General features: G+C 42.9%; 1 protein-coding gene and 1 non-coding gene across 2 annotated transcripts in view; both read right to left on the bottom strand.

Moving 5' to 3' along the window:
* The window catches only part of LOC124802719 (dipeptidase 1-like), a 518,352-nt gene that overhangs the window by 458,764 nt on the left and 37,222 nt on the right, over nucleotides 1-22,366 (bottom strand). The window lies entirely within an intron of this gene.
* Trnat-ugu lies at nucleotides 13,400-13,474 on the bottom strand. Its single transcript has one exon. It is a non-coding gene; the product is annotated as a tRNA-Thr (tRNA).

The following is a 22,366-nucleotide window of genomic DNA, read 5'->3' as shown; positions in this document are numbered from 1 at the left end:
TCAGCTGAAAAAGTGCGGAATTTGTTGTGGGAAGACGTGGAATGCTTTCCCTTCAGTCCGTATAGTTTCATGAAGTTCCGACATGTAGCGGCGCTATGCGTTGCCTTCAAAATGGGGTCTGTAATGGAGGTGCTGTCATCCAGTTTCTTTTGGCGAAAAACCAGCCCATCACAGGTATTCAAAGGCGCTTGCAGAATATCTACGGAGAAATAGCAGCGAACAAAAGCACGACGAGTCATTGGGCGAGGCGTCTGTCATCACCGCAGCAAGGTCGCGCAAACCTGTCCGATCTCCCGCGTGTCGGCCGGCCACACAGATCTGCGACTCCAATGTTGGAACGTGCGGACACATTCATTCGAGATGATGCAGACGAACGTATTCGTTTCCATGACAACGGAACGCCTCACGCAAATCCTTGCACCCGAGAAAAGTTCACAAAATTTTATTACACTGTTCTTCCTCAGACCGGTTCCCGCGCCATCCGACTTCCATCTGATTGGCCCAGTGAAAGAGGAAATATATTGATGATGGGGAGGTCATTAACGCAACAAGACGTTGGCTCCGACGTCGACCACTGGAATGGTACCATGCGAGCATGCAGTTCCTGCCAGTAAGGGGGCGTAAGGCCGTCGCACTGAACGGAGATTTTGTAGAAAAACACAGTTTTGTAGCCAAGAGACTGGTGAACCGTGAACAGCTCGTGCTCATGGCATGTATTGTTTGTCATCATCTATTACGGTACTGCCGCTTCGTTTTCTTATACCATTTACTGGCGTCACTAACGTCATGCCTTACTTGCCCGTGAGCAGCAGCAGCAGCGCGTATCGATAAGTGCACTGTTGTACCACCTCTGGAGCGACCTATAGTATTTCCGGGTCGTCGTGTGTCTGGCAGTCAGTTCGGGACGGACCAACAGTGCAGTCGGGACGCAGCAGCAGTGAAGTCGGGGACGAAGCGCCGGTGAGGCGCCGACAGCCAGTGATCGCCGACCGCTGGCTACACACATAAACTGTCCGGCGGAGGGAAATTGGAGTGGGACGACCGTTGGTTGGTCGTCTCATCGGCCGACGTATATTTGGTCCTTTCACCGTTTCCGGGCCTAGGAGTTGGTCGGTTGGCGTGGAGCAGCAAGGAAATCGCCACTGCGTGTTTGGCTGGGCCTACTGGCGGCCTCTATGCGGTGTCTGAGTGTGGTGCTGTTCCCTTCGCTAGGAGGTTCGTGGATCACCGATCCTGGACATGAAAGTTGAGTTTTGACTTGATCTACCAGCAAGTCACGACTGTTCACATTGTGTCGTTTGGCGTTCGTTGTCGGCTGTTGAGATATTCCCGCGAGCAACAACCTGTGTTTTCAAGTGGGCAAAGTTTAGCCACCCTCCGGTGGATTTTAACTGTACTTGGTTATTTGAATATAAGTACACCAGCGGAATCTTCTGCCTTGTGGACGTTAACGTTCCGGTTACCTGCCCTGGCCGTTGACGTAAATTCAGGCAGTGTATTTTCCTCATCGTGTTGTCGGCGTCCAGGTCGGTGTGTAGTTTGACAGCTCAATGTACAATTGGTCGTGCGCGCCAATACCTTCTGCGTTGTTCCATTGAACACACTGCTGTGTGCTGGTCGGGTGAAGTGGAGGTTAGCTTGTAGGTGAGTCCGTTGACTGTTGGTTGGGTTGTTGTCGGATCGACAATGGTTGACGATAATGTTTGAATTCTAGGCCGACCCTCGGAACTTCTGAGCGCCCTTGGGTGTGCTACCTTTTCTTGTTCGTTCTTGTTGTTTGTACTTGTATGGCTTTTAGCCGATTTTTAGATTAAGGTTCTTTTGCCCTTAAGGCGTCAGATGGTTTGGGCCTTCAGCCGATTTTGAATTTAAGTTGTTTGCTCTGAAAGTGTCAGATTCTTTGGGCCTTCAGCCTGATTAAGGAACTGTTTTAAGATAAAGCTTTGCCTTTTAAATTTCTGATTTTGGTTGAGCTTTATGTTATTGGCTTTCAGCCGTTTTTAAATTACAGTGGCCTTGCCCTTAAGGCATGAGATTGTACGGTGCATTCAGCCGCTAATTAAGTTGCAAAACTAAAACTGTGTGTTTTTTTAACAAAAATTTCTTGGTCATTGTAATGTTTGATCAAATAAAAGGTTGTATATGAAACTTCCTGGCAGATTAAAACTGTGTGCCCGACCGAGACTCGAACTCGGGACCTTTGCCTTTCGCGGGCAAGTGCTCTACCAACTGAGCTACCGAAACACGACTCACGCCCGGTACCCACAGCTTTACTTCTGCCAGTACCTCGTCTCCTACCTTCCAAACTTTACAGAAGCTCTTCTGCGAACCTTGCAGAACTAGCACTCCTGAAAGAAAGGATACTGCGGAGACATGGTTTAGCCACAGCCTGGGGGATGTTTCCAGAATGAGATTTTCACTCTGCATCCCCCAGGCTGTGGCTAAGCCATGTCTCCGCAGTATCCTTTCTTTCAGGAGTGCTAGTTCTGCAAGGTTCGCAGAAGAGCTTCTGTAAAGTTTGGAAGGTAGGAGACGAGGTACTGGCAGAAGTAAAGCTGTGGGTACCGGGCGTGAGTCGTGTTTCGGTAGCTCAGTTGGTAGAGCACTTGCCCGCGAAAGGCAAAGGTCCCGAGTTCGAGTCTCGGTCGGGCACACAGTTTTAATCTGCCAGGAAGTTTCATGTCAGCGCACACTCCGCTGCAGAGTGAAAATCTCATTCTGGAAAAGGTTGTATGTTGGAGTGTAACTGACAGCTGCTTATTTTGGCCCCTTTCCACAACTTAAACTACCTGTCCTGTCCTGCGGGTTTAGCAGGGCGTCTCAACTGGGGAGTAATATGGCGTATTGGAATGCTGAATAAAACTAAACTGCATGCAGAAAAAAATGTGTTGCATTACTTGTTCAACATCCCTCGTACATAGGGAGAAATAATAATTGTGGTAAATATGTGAAATCAGACCTCGCACTTTTTCCCACGTAATTCTGTAGAGAGGAATCGTAAAGAAATACTCCAGAAGTAGTTGCGTGCACCCACCAACAACACTTAACCGTTAACTGCAGGATAATCATGTAGATATCTCAGTGCAAGGATCGTTAGTAAGGTTCGTAACTTGGATCACTATAAAAGAAATAAACAGTATTCATCTCAACAATTGTTATTTGCACTGTATAGTTCAAAACATGGAAACTCACAGTGAAAAGTAGCACCGCTTGCAACAGTAAAGCAGTTCCTTCTCTGGGGTTACATCGCCGATCAATGTAAAACCGCAACAAAACATGAAATTAACTGATGGGATCACCCTCGACTTCCAAAGCGTTACCAGCAGTCCAGTTAGCTCAATGACTGTGCCAATGGGATACAACTATCGAGCAGCTGCTCATAATCATACGGTACATTTCTGTACAAAGTGCTAAGTAATCGCTTGAGATGGGGGTAAAGAGCGAAGCCACTGGAAACGAGTGATTTGGGGTGATGAATCATACCCTATAGCAATACGATGGAAAGGTTTGGGTTTGGCGATTGCCTAGAGAACGTTTCCTGTCATGTGTAGTGACAACAGTAAAGTACGGAAGAGGTGGTGTTATGTTACGGGGACGTTCTTTGTCGTTGAGGGTGTGGTCCTCTTATTGCGCTTAAGCAAACACTACCTGCGGAAGCATATGACCACATTCACAGCAGTGTGTACTGTGCACAGTAGAAGAAGAGTTCGGAGACGATGACTGATTTATCAGCATGACGAATCACCTTGTCATAAAGCAGCATCTGTGAGACAGGCGGTAACGGTAACATTCCTGAACTGGACTGGCCTGCACAGTGCCCCGAACTCCTTTGGGACGAGCTGGAACGTAGACTTTTTTCCGGATACCAGCATTCTCTTGTCTCGGCTCTGGTCAAAGAATGGGCCGCCATTCCTCCTCAGACATTCAGGTAGTTCATTGAATGCGTCCTCAACAGAGTTCAAGCCGTCATAAAGGCATATTAATATGCCCTAATAGGCGTCCGGATATTTTTGATGAGATAGTACATGATTGAGCTACTATATTTGCAACAGATGTAGGAGAGTGCTGTAGAACAGGAGAGACACTCCATGCATGTATCGTCGTTTCATCCTCCGTGAATGACAAGTGAAAATGACGCAGCAGCAGAGAGGTATTTCGTCAAGTTAGCGCTAGCGCTCAGTCGATTACAGTATTATGTTAACACGCCTCCCTGCACCCCCCCCCCCCCCCCCCCCCCCACGTCACGTATTTCTCCCACCCGTTTCTTTCGCTTTTTTTCCGAACTTCGCCAACCTGCGTCCCCCGTGGACACGGTACGTGGGACACGCATGCAGGCTGCCGTACCCTCGTGATCGTTAGCTGTGACTAACAAATGTCATGCATTTTGCTGTGGAAAACCTCTTTCCACATCATCACCGACGAGATGTCCGTAGCGTGGCTTCTTCAGTTTTATAACGAAAGAAAAAGCTCTAGGAGCCGGGGTTGCGTCGAGTAAGGCGTATGCTGTACGATTTCGTAGTCCGACACTGAACAAATAACCGCGAAAGGGGGCGCACTGTCATGTGCAGGAGTCGCATACCTTTCGCAATCATTCTTTACATCTTCTGTTTGATCTCTTATCGCTGACTGGTCGGAGTATTGCGACATTATAGTCTGTCCTTTTCTTCTCGGTTGGTGAGGATGACCTCTCGACAATGCGCAGGACAAGCAGCATTGCTTTCCCGGGACAAGGCTGGATCTTTGCCTTCTTTGGTGGTGAGAAACTATTCACATTGTTTGCTTATTTCTTCCTTACAAGACTAGAGAACGCCACATAGTGTAATTATTTTGGGGAAACACTAAAAAGAAATGAGAAGAGCTTGTGAAACACGTAGCCTCTTACCAAGTAAGTAGATCGGGCGACATCGAAAGAATTCAGAGAGCTGCTACTAGACTCTTAACAGGTCTGCGTAGCTGAAAAAAAATTTTAAATGAAGTTCTCGACGAACTTTAGAAAAAAAATGTGTGGAAGGGAAGCGACGTAGTTCTCACGGATAGCAGCGGTATTTGACGGTGACTGTGACGGGTGACTGTGTGACAGTTGTAACTGCCAGTATCAGATATGTTCCGGTTGGAAAATGAAATGAGCGTATGGCAACGTAGGCCGGGAGGCCCCATTCGGGGAAGTTCGGCCCCCAGTGACAAGTCTTATTTCATTCGACGCCACATTGGACGACTTGCGTGCTGGTGACGAGGACTGATTAATGATGAGGACAACACAACACCCAGTCCACAAGCGGAGAAAACCTCCAACCCGGCCGGGAATCGAACCCGGGCCCGCTTGCAAGGAAGGCAAGCACGTTACCACCCAGCCAAGCAGGCAGACTGTTCCCGCAGAGATCATGAAGATGATAAATTAAGCCGCCTAGCCGGCAGCGGGGGCCGTGCGGTTCTAGGCACTTCAGTCCGGAACCGCGCGACTGCTACGGTCGCAGGTTCGAATCCTGCGTCGGGCATGGATTTGTGTCTTGTCCTTAGGTTAGTTAGGTTTAAGTAGTTCTAAGTTCTAGGGGACTGATGACCTCAGGATGTTAAGTCCCATAGTACTCAGAGCCATTTGAACCATTTTAAGGCGCGTACAGAGGCATATAGACTTTCCCTTTTTTCAATACGCGAATGGAATATGACGGAAAATGGCTAATATTGATTCAACGAACCATCCATCACAGAGCAGTGGATGTGCGTGTGTCTATTAACAAAAAAATGTGCATTTACATAGAAAAAAGACCGACAGTAGGAGAACGCGGGAAAGTAACCGGCACCATTGGCAGAAGGCGAAAAAATTGCAAACAACATAGGTGACAGCAAAGAACGAACCTATTTTTCAACATGATCCTTCTCAATCAATAAGGGAATCCTTATTAATTGATAAGGGAGTACAGTCATGAATTGTGTGTGTGTGTGTGTGTGTGTGTGTGTGTGTGTGGGGGGGGGGGGGGGGGATAGGAAGTACTATAACGTTAGTAAACAGTGCGTTCTGTGGAATAATGCTGGATACAACATGAGGGGTATTTAGAACTACACTGATACGCGGGATCAGCCGTGGCAGAACGTGCTTTAGAAAATTGTCACAAAATTGCATCCGACACCTCGGTTATTAACAGAATCAACTGTTCTTGGAATTGCGCAATAAAAGGCCAGACTGAAATTGAAACCTCGGGAAAGAGTTTGAATAAAGGCGACGGCCTGCAACATTGCTGTGTCAGGCCAGCGCGATTGGAAAACGGGCGTGGTGGATGCGGGGCGTAAATATTGTCTAACCTGGCAACGGACAGAGTACCCGGGACTTCACAGCCAGTAACACGGCTATAGATGACATGGCCGTCAGTTACCATTTGACAATGGCCGAGAGCTTGTAGGATCACTTTGATGCGCTCTGAACTGGAAAACATTTCGCAAACTCAAACACAATAAATAAATGTGAAGACAGTAAACATAAAAAAAATCAGCAATATTCTGACTTAGGTACTATTGTTGTTTGGGTAGTAATGCAGAGGTTCTAGGTTCTTCTCTCACAGACAATCTCAGCTTCGTCGAGGCACATGAGAAGCTAACTGATTTAGGAAGCGAAATTCGCTGAGCGTCTTCAAGTCGATTGACCGCATATCTACATAAGGCAGGATCAGAAATACACAAGTAATCACGAAAACTAAAGCCAGACTTTCTGTCGGAGAAGTCTAAACGCTCTTTTACTCTCGTGGTCTCAATGTAGTGTCTTTGAGTAGTGATCAAAACATCCTGGGTCCCGGGTTGAATTCAATCACTACATGCATTCGGAATAAAAATTATCAGCAGAGGGTGACAGTACTCCATTTAGGCCTATAAGAAACTTCATTCCACAAACCACCTTGTCAACTAGGCCGGAGGAACGGAAAGATATTCAGGGCAACCTCTTGTCCATGGTGTGGGAAACAGCCACTAACGCGGATCAGTCAGAATGATCAACCGCACGAGGATGCAGAAGGCAACTGCGAATACTGCACTGAAGACACAGGGTGTGTATCCACATGGTATTTCGCTTGTAATTGGAAGAGTATCATGATGATCTCTGTTGGAGAAAGATTCCAGATTAGTCCCCCGTTCAGATCTCTGGGATGCGACTGCCAAGGGAGAGGTAACAAAAAGAGAAATACTAAATAATCAATGGAAGGACAACTTACTACGAGTCGTAGAGTGGAATATCAGGAGTATTGGGCGTGGTAGGGAAGCTACAAACTGTGAGAAGGAATATGCAAAAGCTCAGACTAGATATTGTGGAGCCAGTGAAGTGAAATGCAAAGGAGACAAATATTTCTGGTCAGACGAAATTACAGTAATATAAACAGAATTAGAAAATGATAAAGGGAGTAGGATTATATGCATAGCGACGTAGGAGAGAGAATAAGTTACTGCGAACACTTCACTGATAGGGCTGTTCATCAGAATCGACAGCAAACCCAATGGCAGTAGCTGTAATTTAGGTCACAACCAGAAGGTGAGAGAGGAAGTGTATGAGGATATGTAACTGGTAAATGAGAATGTATAGGGAGGAGATAATTTAATAACAATAAGGAACTGGAATACGTAGGTTGTAGCCAGGAGCAGAGAGAGACTGGGATCACAATTTAGTAATTTTGAAGAATAGAATGCAGTTTAAGAGCATCGCCCAGAAGAATCAATCTGGAAAGAAGTGAGGCACTGAAGGAACGAAGAACGGTAGATGCGTTGATGTCTGGGGCTACAGATACGGCAATAATGAATACCTCAGTAGACAAAAAATGGTTCAAATGGCTCTGAGCACTATGGGACTTAACATCTGGGGTCATCAGTAACCTAGAACTTAGAACTACTTAAACCCAACTAACCTAAGGACATCACACACATCCATGCCCGAGGCAGGATTCGAACCTGCGACCGTAGCGGTAGCGCGGTTCCAGACTGAAGCGGCTAGAACCGCTCGGCCACACAGGCCGACCTCAGTAGATAGTTCAGGTGAAGAGGAATGGATATCTTTATAAAGGACAATCACAAGATTGCAAAGAAATCTTGAGTAACAGAAAAATACTTCAATTGATCGACGAAAGAAAGACGTACAAAATTATTCGGGGAAAAGAATACAACAATATATTTATTTATTTACATAGTTTACGCCCACATTGGAGAACTAAAATCAAACATAATACAGCAGAATCTACAATGATTAAGTTTGGGTCTTAGCATTCAGCATTTTCTTCTTTCCCAAAACTTCTTCATTCGCTGTGATCTGGCTGCTTGTTCTTCTGCAGATATCACATACTTCTTCCGTTCTGATGGTTTGAATGTCAGCCGTGTGTATCAGTTCTTCAGAAGCAGTTTCTCTTCTCTCTGTGGTGATATTCAGTTCATCCAGATCACTTTGTACTTGTTTAAACCAGATGTTTTTGGTTTTACTGATCCAGTAGTAGTCAAAAAGTTGCTTCAGGATTCTGGTATTTGGTAGGCGAGATACGTGGCCGAAAAATGTAATCCTTTTCCGCATTGCATCAATAATGGATTCATTTTCTTTATACACTACTGAATTGGGCAAAAGTCTCCATTGCCCATTAACTTTATGTTTCTTACTGATAATTGTTCGGAGTATTCTTCTATCAACTTTCTGCAATTTGTCACTTGTTGCTTGAGTACTTAGTCTGAATAGTGTTTCACTTGCATATGTTACTTCCGGTTTAACGACGGAGGAATAATGTCGAAATTTAACATTTTTTGAGAGAGAGAGATCGTTTTTTCTAGGTTGGCCACGTGGTTCTCTGCGTTCGCTGTAATTTTAATGTTCTACTATCTATTGATGCTCTTTCACTAACATTCCAGATAATATTCTCACCAAGATACTTAAACTTTTTTATTACTTTAATTTTTTGATCAGTATGGAGTATGATATGGGATGTGACAACTGGGAAGCTGGGCATCATTTCTATTTTCTCAAATGAAATTTGCAATCCGACCTTTGCCGCTAATCGTTCTAGTTGTTCTATCTGAACCTTTGCTTCATCAAAATTGTTTGCTAACAGCGCCAAATCATCTGCAAATGCAAGGCAATTAAGTCGAATCTTTCTTCCAATCTTAACAGATGGTGGGCATATCTTGTTCCATTCACACATGATTTTCTCCAGCACACAACTGAACAATAATTGAGACAATCCATCGCCTCGTCGAAGGCCAGTATGAATCTCAAGAGGTTCAGAGCATTCATTTCTGAACCTTACTCTAGCTTTAGTATTTCGAAGGATGACTGCTACGAGGTTGACAAGTTTCTGATGTAAACCAAATTCTTTAAGAATTGACAGAGATTCACGAGGGATACTATCGTAGGCTTTTTTAAAGTATACAACGTGATCATTAGTTTCTTGTGTCTGGCCCTTTGGTGTTTCATTATCCATTTGAGACTAAACATCTGATCAGGACAGCTTCGTCCTCGACGAAAGCCTCCTTGATATTCGCCTAGTTCACCACCAAGCTGTTCTTGAATTCTGAAATACAGAAACTTGGAAAAATTTTTATAAGTAATATCCGGCAGGGATATACCCCTATAATTATTTGGATCCAATCTATATCCTTTTTTTGTATAGTGGGTGGATTATTGCAACATTACATTCCTCTGATAACTTCTCAGTATTCCTGATAATTTAATAAGAAATTAAAAAGGAAGTCCAGGGGAACAAAGGCGAAAAGACTGCAGAAAAACCGCGACGAAATCAAATCAGAGATGCGTGTCAAATACACTGATTCAACATATAGAGAAATCAAAACAACCTTCGGTTAAATTTTAAAGCAAGGGCATGTACATTAAGAGTGCACTGGGAATTCCACTTTTAAGCGCCGACGAAAGGGATATGTGGAAAGAGTACACTGAAGGTCTCGTTGACAGGGAAGACTTTTCTGGTGACGTGATTGAGGAATAACGGTGTCGAAGTGGAAGACTTATGGGATCATGTAGAACAGTCAAGAGTTTAGCAGAGCTTTGGTAGACTTGCGAAGACAGAAGGAATAGACAAAATTTCCTCTGAATTTCGGGACATTGGCAACCAAACAACGACACAAATTGGTGTGTAGGTGTATGAGACTGGCGATATACCACCAGACTTTCGGAAAATATTATCTACACAATTCCGAAAATAGAAAGAGCAGTTATGTGTGAAAATTATCGAGTAGTCAACTTAACAGCTCACGTATGCAAGCTGCTGGCAAGAAAAGTGTACAGAATAACACAAAAGAAAGTCAAGGCTGTGTTACATGACGATCAGTTTAGCCATAGAAAAGGTAAAGCCATCAGAGAGGCAGTTCTGAGTCGGCACTTGGAAACAAGACCAAACAAAAGAGACCTTCATAAGATTTATCGACCTAGAAAAAGTGTTTGACAATGCAAAATCTTGCAAGATGATACAAATTCAGAGAACAGCAGCACTAAGCTGCGGGGCAAGACGGGTAATATACTCCTACAACATACACAAGAACCAAGGAAGAACAGTGAGATTGGAACACCAAGAACTAAGTGCTCGGATTAAAAAGGTGGCAAGACACGGATGTAGACTTTCCTTCCTGCTATTCAGTCTATACATTGAAGAGGAAGAAAAAGAAGAAGAAGAGACGGAAATTAAAGAACGGTTCAAGAATGGGATGAAAAGATATAAATGATTAGATTTGTTGATGACATTAGTATCCACATTGAATATGAAGAAGTATGACATTACATTTTGATCGGAATGAACAGTTTAATGAATAGAGAATATGGATTGAGAATTAACCGAAGAAAGACGAGAGTTATGATAGAGAAAGTTAAGGAATACACGATCACGAAGCAAGGTGGACAAAAAAGTGAACAAGCAAAAAAAGGGGGGGGGGGCATTCGTCGCCAAGATAAGTCTGCTGTTATTAAACATCGGCTTTAGTCTGAGGAAGAAGTTTCTGAGCATGTAGAGCACAGCATTCTAAGATAGTGAGTTGTGGACTGGACGAAAACCGGAAAAGAAGGAATCGAACAGTTTGAAATGTATTGCAATAGACGAAATTTTGGACTGATACGGAATGAGGAGCTCCTCCGCAAGAACCGACGATGAGAAACACCGACGAGAAGATAGAGGATGACGGATCATGTGTCAAGGCAACATGGAAGAAGGGAGTAACTTTCGTTGTTTTACTAGAAGGAGCTTTGAGAATGATAGCTGTAGGGGAAAACAGAAAAAAGACGAAAGTAATGAGAAGTTGCAGAAATGAGGACAGCGAGAAACTTAACATCAGTATTGATGGTCACAAAGTTAATGAAGTTAAGGAATTATGTTACCTAGGCAGAAAAATAACCAATTACGGATGGAGCAAGGAGGACATCAAAAGAAGACTAGCATTGGCAAAAAGGGAATTCCTGGCCAAGAGAAGTCTACTGGTATCAAACATAGACCTTATTTTGAGGAAGAAATTTCTGTACGTCGTTGTATAGTAGTGAAACATGGACTGTGGGAAAACCAGAACAGAAGAGAATCGAAGCATTTGAGATGTGGTGCTACAGGCGAAAGTTGAAAATTAGGTGGACTGTCAAATATTACTGTATCTCATTGCTACCTATCAGAACCCCTCGGAGAGCATTAAAGATAAACACCAGTCCTAATTGTCCAATTGTAAAGTGACCTGTTTCCAAATTACATACAAAAATAACCACTATTTCAGTATACATATAATTCGGAAACGATGCTTTGCTGATTAACATTGGTCTTATGTGAGAAACATAATATAAATGTAAAATTAGTACAGTAATTAATCGAAAGAACTGTAGCACATGGTCAGGATGTACCAGTAAACCTATCAGTATAAAATTACTACAACAAATTAAATAGAACATATAAATAAAGCATGTTAATTGAATCTCCGATATATGTTAGCACTAAAATTCAGGCACTAGTTGATTTGTTATAAACAAATTTAGAAATGTAATCGTTACCTGTAACATAATTAGTCAGAAAATGTTATATTAACTCGTAACTAAGTTGAAAATAGGTTCACCTTGTTCAGCACTGAGATTGTAAATTTTTAGCAATGTGTAGCTCATATTCGGTTTAACTTTTAATTGTGATTTTACTTAAAATTGTAATTTTCATTGTAGGTAATTGTTAACAGAAGTATAAATAGAGGTCACGCAGGCGCCTTGGGGCACTCGTTTTTTGGCTAGGGTTGCGAGCAAATGTATTGTGGGCACACTCGTTTGTTGATTGTTGTGAGCTCTGTGTCGTTTGATGTCAACTTTGGGTACATGTGGTGTAACCGGTACAGTTCACCAGGCTCGGACACCAGAGTCCTGGAAATATACTGATATTAAAACTTCACTGTACTTTGGAATTTATTTGGGAGTCTTCCGCAATCCTTTTCATAGGCTGCACAGCGACGAGACATGAATCCGGGAATTTTACAAAACCCCGAGAACTCTCAATTTTGGTAGAATTGACGTTAAAACAACAGCGCATCGACTGGGCATTTCACTCAAAACATTTGCAAGGCGGAGGAGGGTTCAAATGGTACAAATGGCTCTGGGCACAATGGGACTTAGCTTCCGATGTCATCAGTCCTCTAGAGCTTAGAACCACTTAAACCTAACTAACCTAAGGACATCAAACACACCAATGCCCGAGGCAGGACTTAAACCTGCGACCGTAGCGGTCGCGCGGTTCCAGACTGCAGCGCCTAGAACCGCTCGGCCACCCCGGGTGCGGAGGAGGGAAAATATAAACATCTCAACTGACGAGGTAAGGGATGATGAGGTTTTTCGCAGAATCGAAGAGGAAAGGAGTATGTGGAAAACACTGTAAAGGAGACTAACTAAAGTATGTATAATCGTTATTCCAATGACCGAATGGGCAAAGTAAAAGCTGAGGCACTAGTATTCGCGAACCTTGGAGTGGGAGGGAAGACGACATAAATTAGCAGTTGTTAGTTGTGCAATATCCTGAAAAGTTTCTTTAATCTTCGTCAGATTTCATGAAGTTGTTACGTGTGATTAACTATAGCTCTTTCATTTCTATCCCGACAGCAATTGTAGCTTGATGGCCGTTTCGCGTTGCGAACAAGCCTTTTCAGATCAGGAGAAGTGAAGTCTATTGGAGTTCAATTAACAATTAACTCCACGGCCAATTTGATTATGTAATGAGTCCAAGTAGAGAAAGGAGAACTTCGTAAGGGGTTTGTCCCGGTTTAAGATGAAGTTTCGGCGAAACTCTGTAACAGCTGCCTGGTGTTGGTATTATCCTACAATTTTCATAAATATGGCGGTACAATTACATACGAAGGTATTAATACAATTCTAATACCTTCAGCTGCTGACAGGCCTTGATATATATCAACGGCGACAGGTGAAAATGTGTGCCCCGACAGGGACTCGAACCCGGGATCTCCTGCTTACATGGCAGACGCTCTCTCCATCTGAGCCACCGAGGGCACAGAGGATAGTGCGACTGCAGACGGAGGGATCCGACAGCCGATCAGCTCATTACACCAGGAAAAGGTACACGGCTCGTGTTGTCTGTAGTTCAACCACGCCTAGCCAGTCAATAACGCAGTTCGATTGCGTCCGCATTGTTACTTTGTGCCAGGAAGGGCTCTCAACAAGGGAAGTGTCCAGGCGTCTTGGAGTGAACCAAAGCGATGTTGTTTGGACATGGAGGAGATACGGAGAGACAGGAACTGTCGATGACATGCCTCGCTCTGGCCGTCCAAGGGCTACTACTGCAGTGGATGACCGCTACTCACGGATTATGGCTCGGAGGAACCCTGACAGCAACGCCACCATGTTGAATAATGCAGCCACAGGACGTTTAATTCGACTCAAACAGTGGGCAATAGGCGCACCCAATCAGGCTGAACGCCTTAGACACACTGTTCAGCGAGTGCACCAACGTAGAGGTTCCCTGCTGTTCTGGGGTGGCATTATGTTGGGGCGACGTACGCCGCTGGTGGTCATGGAAGGTGCCGTAACGGCTGTACAATACGTGAATTCCATCCTCCGACCGATAGTGCAACCATATCGGCAGCATACTGGAGAGGTATTCGTCTTCATGGACGACAATTCGCGCCCCCATCGTGTACATCTTGTGAATGACTTCCTTCAGGATAACGACATCGCTCGACTAGAGTGACCAGCATGTTCTCCCGACATGAATCCTATCGAAAATGCCTGGTATCAATTGAAAAGGGCTTTTTATGGACGACGTTACCCACCAACAACTCTGATTTATCTACGCCGAATCGCCATTGAGGAGTGGGACAATCTGCCGGTCGGTGTGGTCGTGCGGTTCTAGGCGCTCCAGTCTGGAACCGCGTGACCGCTACGGTCGCAGGTTCGAATCCTGCCTCGTGGATGGATGTGTGTGATGTCCTTAGGTTAGTTAGGTTTAAGTAGTTCTAAGATCTAGGGGACTGATGACCACAGATGTTAAGTCCCATAGTGCTCAGAGCCATTTGAACCATTAGCCAGTGGGACAATCTGGACCAACAGTGCCTTGATGAACTTGTGGATAGTATGCCACGACGAATACAGGCATGCACCAATGCAAGCGGACGTGCTACCTGGTATTAGAGGTACTGGTGTGTACAGCAGTCTGGACCACCACCTCTGAAGGTGTCGATGTATGGTGGTATAACATGCGATGTGTTGCTTTCATGAGCAATAAAAAGGGCGGAGATGATTCTAGAATGAGATATTCACTCTGCAACGGAGTGTGCGCTGATATGAAACTTCCTGGCAGATTGTGTGCCGGACCTAGACTCGAACTCGGGACCTTTGCCTTTCGCGGGCAAGTGCTCCTGTTCGCAGGAGAGCTTCTGCAAAGTTTGGAAGGTAGGAAACGAGGTACTGGCAGAAGTAAAGCTGTGAGGACGGGGCGTGAGTCGTGCTTGGGTAGCTCAGATGGTAGAGCACTTGCCCGCGAAAGGCAAACGTCCCGAGTTCGAGTCTCTGTCCGGCAAACCGTTTTAATCTGCCAGGAAGTTTCAGGGCGGAGATGATGTTTATGTTGATCTCTACTCCAATCTACTGTAGAGGTTCCGGAACTCTCGGAACCGAGGTGATGCAAAACTTATTGTTATGGGTGTATTTTTATTATAGAGATTTATATATTCACTGCTAACCGATCGGTAACTTTATTGATATAAAATAATAGCTATGCACATTGGTGGTCCCATAAGTAGCGGCAGTGGATTGAGCCCTCTGACACTTGCGAATTCGTGAATTCGCTCTCCTTTCCACGCAGGTGAGTCCATTTGTACACGGCAACAGACTCAAGTGGCGTGTTTTCAGTTAAATCAGCAGCGGCGGAGACTGGCGAACACAGCGAATTCGCAGATGGTAACGCAGGACTGCTGGCGAGTTTAAGGCGAGTAAAAAGATTACGTTTCTTATGCATAACTGCGACGAATAGCTTCTCCACATTGTATTTTACTGTGTGCGACAAGCACCGAACGAAAACGGGCAGAAGGTGTCTAGGAATCGTCAGCATATGCCGTGGGCGAGATGACGTCAGCAAGACGTGCGACGCTTCGCACCCTTGAGAGCGTTCGTTAGCTACAAGAGCCTCTCTCCTCCGCAGAACAGTCGTGCGACTGCCGCCTCCGACGCTGCTTCACCACCGCCCAACCCATAGTACCACTTCTTTCAACATGTCGCTCGTCTGCCATAAACCGTGAATCCCTAACACCGCCACCCTTGTACAATCCGTCATTATTTATAACTCGAATAAAATTATTTTCGTGCTGAGAGACATCAGCGGCGGAAGGGAAAGTGCGGTGTCGTAGAATAGTACGCATTGTGCCACGCAAACGTCCGACTGACAGTGGCACGCCTTGCCGTCTTCATCGGTAATGGGTGGGAATTGCAGGAACAGGCAGCAGGAGCCGCAGCTGTATTCACTGCTACGCGTATAACGGTATCGCAGTTACATGTTTAACGACAAATAATACCTGTAAGACGAGTTTTAATCCTCGGCGTACAGCCAAACGTTCTTAAAGCCATCGGACCTAAAACAAAATTATGGCTCGTCGAATATTTCAGTAAGGTTCTGAGAACCGGAAAATTGGCAAAGCTTTCTAGATAGCATAAGATACGTTCCATCCTGAAACCAGGCAAAGAGAGAACCGTTGCTTCTTACTGTCTACTGTAAGCTACTAGAAAGGCTAATTTTAACAAGGAGACGGCACGACCGCGGGGTCGGGGATTTGTCCGAAATTTTGTGTGGTGAAAGAGGACATCTAACACCTCACGTGGTTAAAGTATTAGGACGCACTACTCGGAAAATCCCTGGAAAAATCGATCCAAAGTTTCTTAGGTGCCATATGAGTATAAAATGTTAGTCTATTGCCGAGCCGCCGTCTGTCCTAGATGTTTAGGGGTCTGACTATTACGCCAGAGATCTCGGGTTTGATTCCTCCTCTGGCACTCTTTTTCTTCTGTTTCATTTTCTTTTGTTATTCCACCAATTATTCAGAAAGTTTCCCAAACCTAAATTATGTTTAACAAATTCGTTCCATTCTTGAATAAAAATTATTTTCTTTATGTCCAACAACACAATTCATGAGGTGGGTTTTCCATTTTTCATTGTAAAGTATATGAGGAAAAAACATATGGTTTTTAATCAGAATAGCAAAGTCGATTGGGAAACATTCAATTTTTATACTTATAACAATTGTAAACAAGAACCACAGTGGTAATTATCGCAAAAACAAACAAAGCAATAATTTTTGCGACATCTTGCGCAACATATAAAAGCGGATTTTTTACAATCACAGGGCGTTTGCAATAAATCTGTACAAAAACATGTCCCATTAACATTTATGAAAATGGTTTGAGTTTCTGATAATTTTGAGGCAAACCAGGAATATTGAATCATGTCTCGGAATATTGGTGACGATAATTGATGGTGAATTATATAAGGAATTTTTATACAATCTTCCCGGGAATTAATTTCACGATTCTCCTGTAACAATGCGCTGCAATTTTGCAAGCAACAGAAGAAAAAAAAGTGCAGGGGAGGAATCGAACCGAGACCTCTGGCGTAAAGGTCCCAACGCTAACCATGTAGGCCAAACGGCGACTCGGAAATGGACTAACATTTTATACTCATGCGGCACCTAAGAAACTTTGGATCGATTTTTCTCGGGATTTTCCTGGTAGTGCGTCCTAATATTTTAACCACGTGAGGTGTTAGGGGTCCTCTTTCACCGCACAAAATTCCGGACAAATCCCCGACCCCACGGTCGTGCCGTCTCCTTGTAAGTCTCATTAAAACGCCATTGATCAAATAACCCTCTTCGAACAAGGTGGCTATAGGAAACATCGGAGCTACTGCGACCAGGTCCTAACATTGAAACGCTAGTAGAAACTGGATTTCAACGAGGTCTTAAATCAGCTGTAGTTTTTATGGATCTTAACGGCAGATAATTGAGGACGAAAGTTGCAAGTGCTACTCTCAGGTGAAGAGGTTGTTGGCACAGGAAAGAAATTTGTGGCGGGCCGCATCAAACCAGTCAGAAGAATGATCACTAAACAAGACAGCTTATGACATTGGCTGAAAGGATGGATTGATGATGAAGTTTACCCAAATCAGGTCAAAAGCTGGCAATAGTGAATAACACGCTCTCTGATATGTTAGCAGATCTGGAGGACTCTAGATAATGGGTGACTTCAGGGATCAGTTCTGAGCCCCCATTCCCTTTAACCTGTACATCCACGACATTCCAGACACGGACTCCTTAAAAATTCAATATGCAGATGACGTAGTATTAGTCGTACGGAGTAAAGATATTACCACAGTGAGAATGCGCTGATAAGTGATGGGACTAAATTCAGTAATTACCATCATAAATGGAAACTTCAGCCTAGCCCAAATAGAAGTGAAGCCATAGTAGGAGGAGAGGTGATACTGTTACGTAGCGCGTCTCAGGTGGCGGATAGGGAAGTCCTCACCGGGTTACCAGCGGACTTGAGTGAAATAAAATAGCTCTCGCGGACCAAACACACCCTCTGTGGTTAACAACCGTAGTTGTAAATCGGAGCTTTCTCCAACTAAGGTTGACAACCTTCGAAAGTAAAAAATGGAAAGGTCTTTGAGGAAAAAAAATCCACCGTCCTGCTCAAAAAGGCAGGAAAAGCCTACATCGGATTCGGTGGGTAGTCAACTAGAAGATAGCAACGAATCGGAGCGTTTGCAACCATCGAAATGCACACGAAAACACAAAAAGAAGATTAAACATGAGCAGATAAATTATATAGCAACACACAACATAACCTCACTACTTCAGACCGGAAAACTCAAGGAGCTCACAGATGAACTAAATAAACAAAAAAATTTAATAACAGGGATCCAAGAAATAAGAAACACCACAGAGGACCCATTCGAATCACAAGGATACAGAATTTATAATGGAAAACCAGGACCGAGGGCAATGAAACAATGTCCCCAGTTTGGAACAGGGTTTTTAGTAAACATAAAAATAATAGATTCAGTAACGGATTTCCAAGCAGTATCACCAAGAATTGCAACTATAAGCTTTCAAACAATTAATAAAACCTATACAATAATAAATGCTCATGCCCACACACATGAAAAAAAATTGTCTAACAAAAACAAAGGAAGAGGTAGATAAATTTTGGGACCTTCTAGAACAAACTGTGAACAGAGTAAATAAAAAGAATGTAAAAATCTTATTGGGAGATTTCAATGCTCAGTTGAGAAAAGAAAGGAAATATAAAGATATAATTGGAAAATGGAGTCCACATAAGTTTACGAACAAAAACGGTCAAAGACTTATAGAACTCTGCAGAGAACACAACCTTATATCTAAATCAACATACTGTAAGAGGAAGCCAAGTAAACTTAAAACATGGAAACATCCAGATGGGAGGAAGGGGGAGTGGCATCTAGACCATGTCTGTATGGACAAAAATTTTCATAAGGAGATCCACAATGTTAAAGTAGTGAGAGGAGTAGACACAAGCTCAGACCGTTATATGGTTAAAATTAAAATCAAATTCACTCCGTTAAAGAAAATGCCATCAACCTAAAAAATGAAAGAAAAAATTTCACACAAAATATTAGAAGAATCAAGAGAGGATTCCATAAAGATATTATAAACTCTATAGAAGATAATTCTCATAAAACCAACTCCAGGAACTACTATAAAATCTTTAGGGAAGAACTACAACAATATGAGGCCCCTACACTAATACTGAAAGACGAAGACAAGGAAAATGAAGAAATCATGGCGAAAGCATTTAACAAACTTCTGAATTGCGAGGAGCCCAAAGAACCCTTACAAATCAACATAAATACCCCAATAAAAACCAAACCTAACAAACTGGACTCTCCAACTTTCCAAGAAGTAGAAAAAATTCTTAAAGAACAAAAAAATTATAGGGCATGTGGAGAAGATCAGGTTTTTGTTGAAATGTGGAAATATGCAAGTGACACAGTCAAGACCTTCTTACACATGGCTCTAACAAAAATTTGGGTAACAGAACGATTCCCTGAACATTGGACCACAGCTATCGTCCACCCACTACACAGAAAGGGAGCAACCCAGACAACTACAGAGGAATCTGTCTCCTAGATTGTACATACAGAATTCTATCCAAGATCCTTTATGAAAGAATTAAGGAGCAATTAGAACAGGAGTTAGGGGAATATCAGGGAGGTTTCAGACCACGGAGAAGCTGTGCAGAGCAGATAATTAGTTTAAAATTGATTATGGCATACTACAAGAAACGGAACAAACCTCTGGCAATAACATTTGTAGATTTTAAGAAGGCATATGACTGTCTCCACAGACCTTCAGTATTAAAAATTTTAAGAAATCTAGGACTCCATCCGAAACTAATTAAAATAATACAACTCACTCTAACCAACACCAAATCAAAAGTGAAGTTTAGAGGAGAAATTTCGGAACCATTCCTCATAAAAACAGGCTTAAGACAAAGTGACTGCCTGTCACCATTACTGTTCAACTGTGCACTGGAATACATAATGAGAGAATGGTACAAGACAATCCAAAGATGATAAGAATTGGAAGTGCAAAAGATATTAGCTTAAACTGCTTGGGATTCGCTGATGATCTTGCTCTCCTAGCCAACACCGTTCAAGAAGTCAGGCAACAAGTGAAATCACTACAAGACATAGCAGAGAAAGTAGGCCTTAGAATATCATTTGAAAAAACGGAGATTATGCTAACTGATCCACCACTTGCAAACAAAATTACAATAGGAGAACAGGAAATCAAATTGTTGATAAATTTAAGTAAATAGGCGAAATAATAACATGCAATCTAAATGAGAAGCCATCATGGCAGAATAGAATAAAAAAACTGAACTACGCAAATTACATTACCAAAACTACATACAACAAAAAAAGCCTATCTATAGATGCAAAATTAAAACACTATAAAACAATTACACAACCAGAAATAACGTATGCAGTTGAAACTATCATCAAAACAACTAATACAGCAGAAATTGACAGAATACTAAAAATAAAAAGAAGAATAATTAGGACATGTATAAATAAACAGTATAAAATAAATGGACATTGGAGAATAGCATCAAATGAAACAGTATATAAGAAAATAGAACCAGTCATGAACACGATCAGGAAGAAACGTATCTCATTCTTTGGACATCTGATGAGAACTCCAGAAAACAGAATTAGTAAAAAAATAATACAAAAATTGTGGAATAGCAAGAGCGAAATTAAATGGATCACAGAAATTAAGGAAGATATAAAAGACTCCAAATTACAGTAGATGACCCAAAAAACAAGACAGAGAAAACCAGAATACTGCAAGACCCGTAAACCAGACTACAAATGAAAATCAAGAAAAGGAGTACAGGAAGAGTGGTCTCAGATGAAGAAAGAAAGAAAATATCTGAAAGAATGAAGGAATATTGGGCAGACAGAAAACACCTTTCATATAGGAATATACTCTAATAATTATATTATCTAAATATCATATTAAGTTATTGTTGATCCAAATTGTATCCCTGTGTAACAACTTGTTTGCAACTTTGTATTTTTGACTAGAGTGGTCCAATGAAGGCCGTAAAATAAATAAATAATAATAATAATAATAATAATAATAATAATAATAAAGTGAAGCTACTGCTTCTATCTAAATAAAGAAGCCTACAAGAAACTACACGTGACTTACGACGGAATCGAAGTACCTCAAAACTACAATCTAATATATGCAGAATCTCTCTGGATCAATCCTTGTCATTCAAAGAACAGTACCCCATGTTATTTACAAAATTCGATTCAATAGTGAATCTACTTTGCAAGATTGCCGGGAGCAGTTGTGGTGCGGACACCGAACTTTACTCTTTGCTGCACTCGCTCATGTGTATTCTGCTGGAGAATATTTCGCTGCCGGCCGCTGAAGCCGAGCGGTTCTAGGCACTTCGGTCTGGAACCGCGCGACCGCTACGGTCGCAGGTTCGAATTCTGCCTCGGGCATGGATGTGTGATGTCCTTAGGTCAGTTAGGTTTAAGTAGTTCTAAGTTCTAGGGGACTGGTGACCTCAGATGTTAAGTCCCATAGTGCTCAGAGCCATTTGAACCAATATTTCGCTACTAAGTGGGAAAACAGCGTCCTCACAACGATGATTTATCTGCAGCTTAACGAAGTCCTGGGAGTTATCATTGGTACTGTTCCACGAGACTGAGGAACAAAGCAGCTAAGAAACTTGCTTCACGTCTCGTAAGTACACCATTCTATGATGCCCTACAAAATCCACCGACAAGTCATCTGAAATCTCGCAAACCACCAGGGTTGATTCAGTAAATGTCAGTTGTTTCGAAGAGACCTCCGAGGGGCGACAATGATGGAACGAACATCCACCAAATAATGCTAAGCTGCATCAAGATCCAATAAAGAAGGCTGAGAGGTTCCAACTAAATCACCAGACTTGGCTAAGTTAGAGCATACAAAGAAGAATTTTTTAAATTAAGCGATATACACGTTCTGGTATACCGTTTATGAGTTATGCGCATGGTCATATTGCGCACCGCCACCTAGTGAGCAGCTGCGAAGCTCCTAATGAAGCGTTTATTCTGTGGCGTCGTACTCTTAATTCTGTATCTTCAGTGGCGTGCATATTACTACTCCTGAATTCAGGTTTTCTCGCTGCTAGTTCTCAGTGAACATTAAGTATGGGTTTGAGAAGCTCACTGACATTGTGTTACGGTGAAGTAAGAAAAATGGACGAGCAGCTTTTCGTAACTAAGAAAATCAGCTCCCTAACAGAAGACATCCACACCACAATACCTTTGTTGCAATTCGGTTACGGTTA

Source organism: Schistocerca piceifrons, chromosome 6 (genome assembly GCF_021461385.2).
Source record: "Schistocerca piceifrons isolate TAMUIC-IGC-003096 chromosome 6, iqSchPice1.1, whole genome shotgun sequence".
NCBI lineage: Eukaryota > Metazoa > Arthropoda > Insecta > Orthoptera > Acrididae > Schistocerca > Schistocerca piceifrons.
Note: the sequence above shows the minus strand (reverse complement) of the source record. Positions and strands in the feature narration are given on the sequence as shown.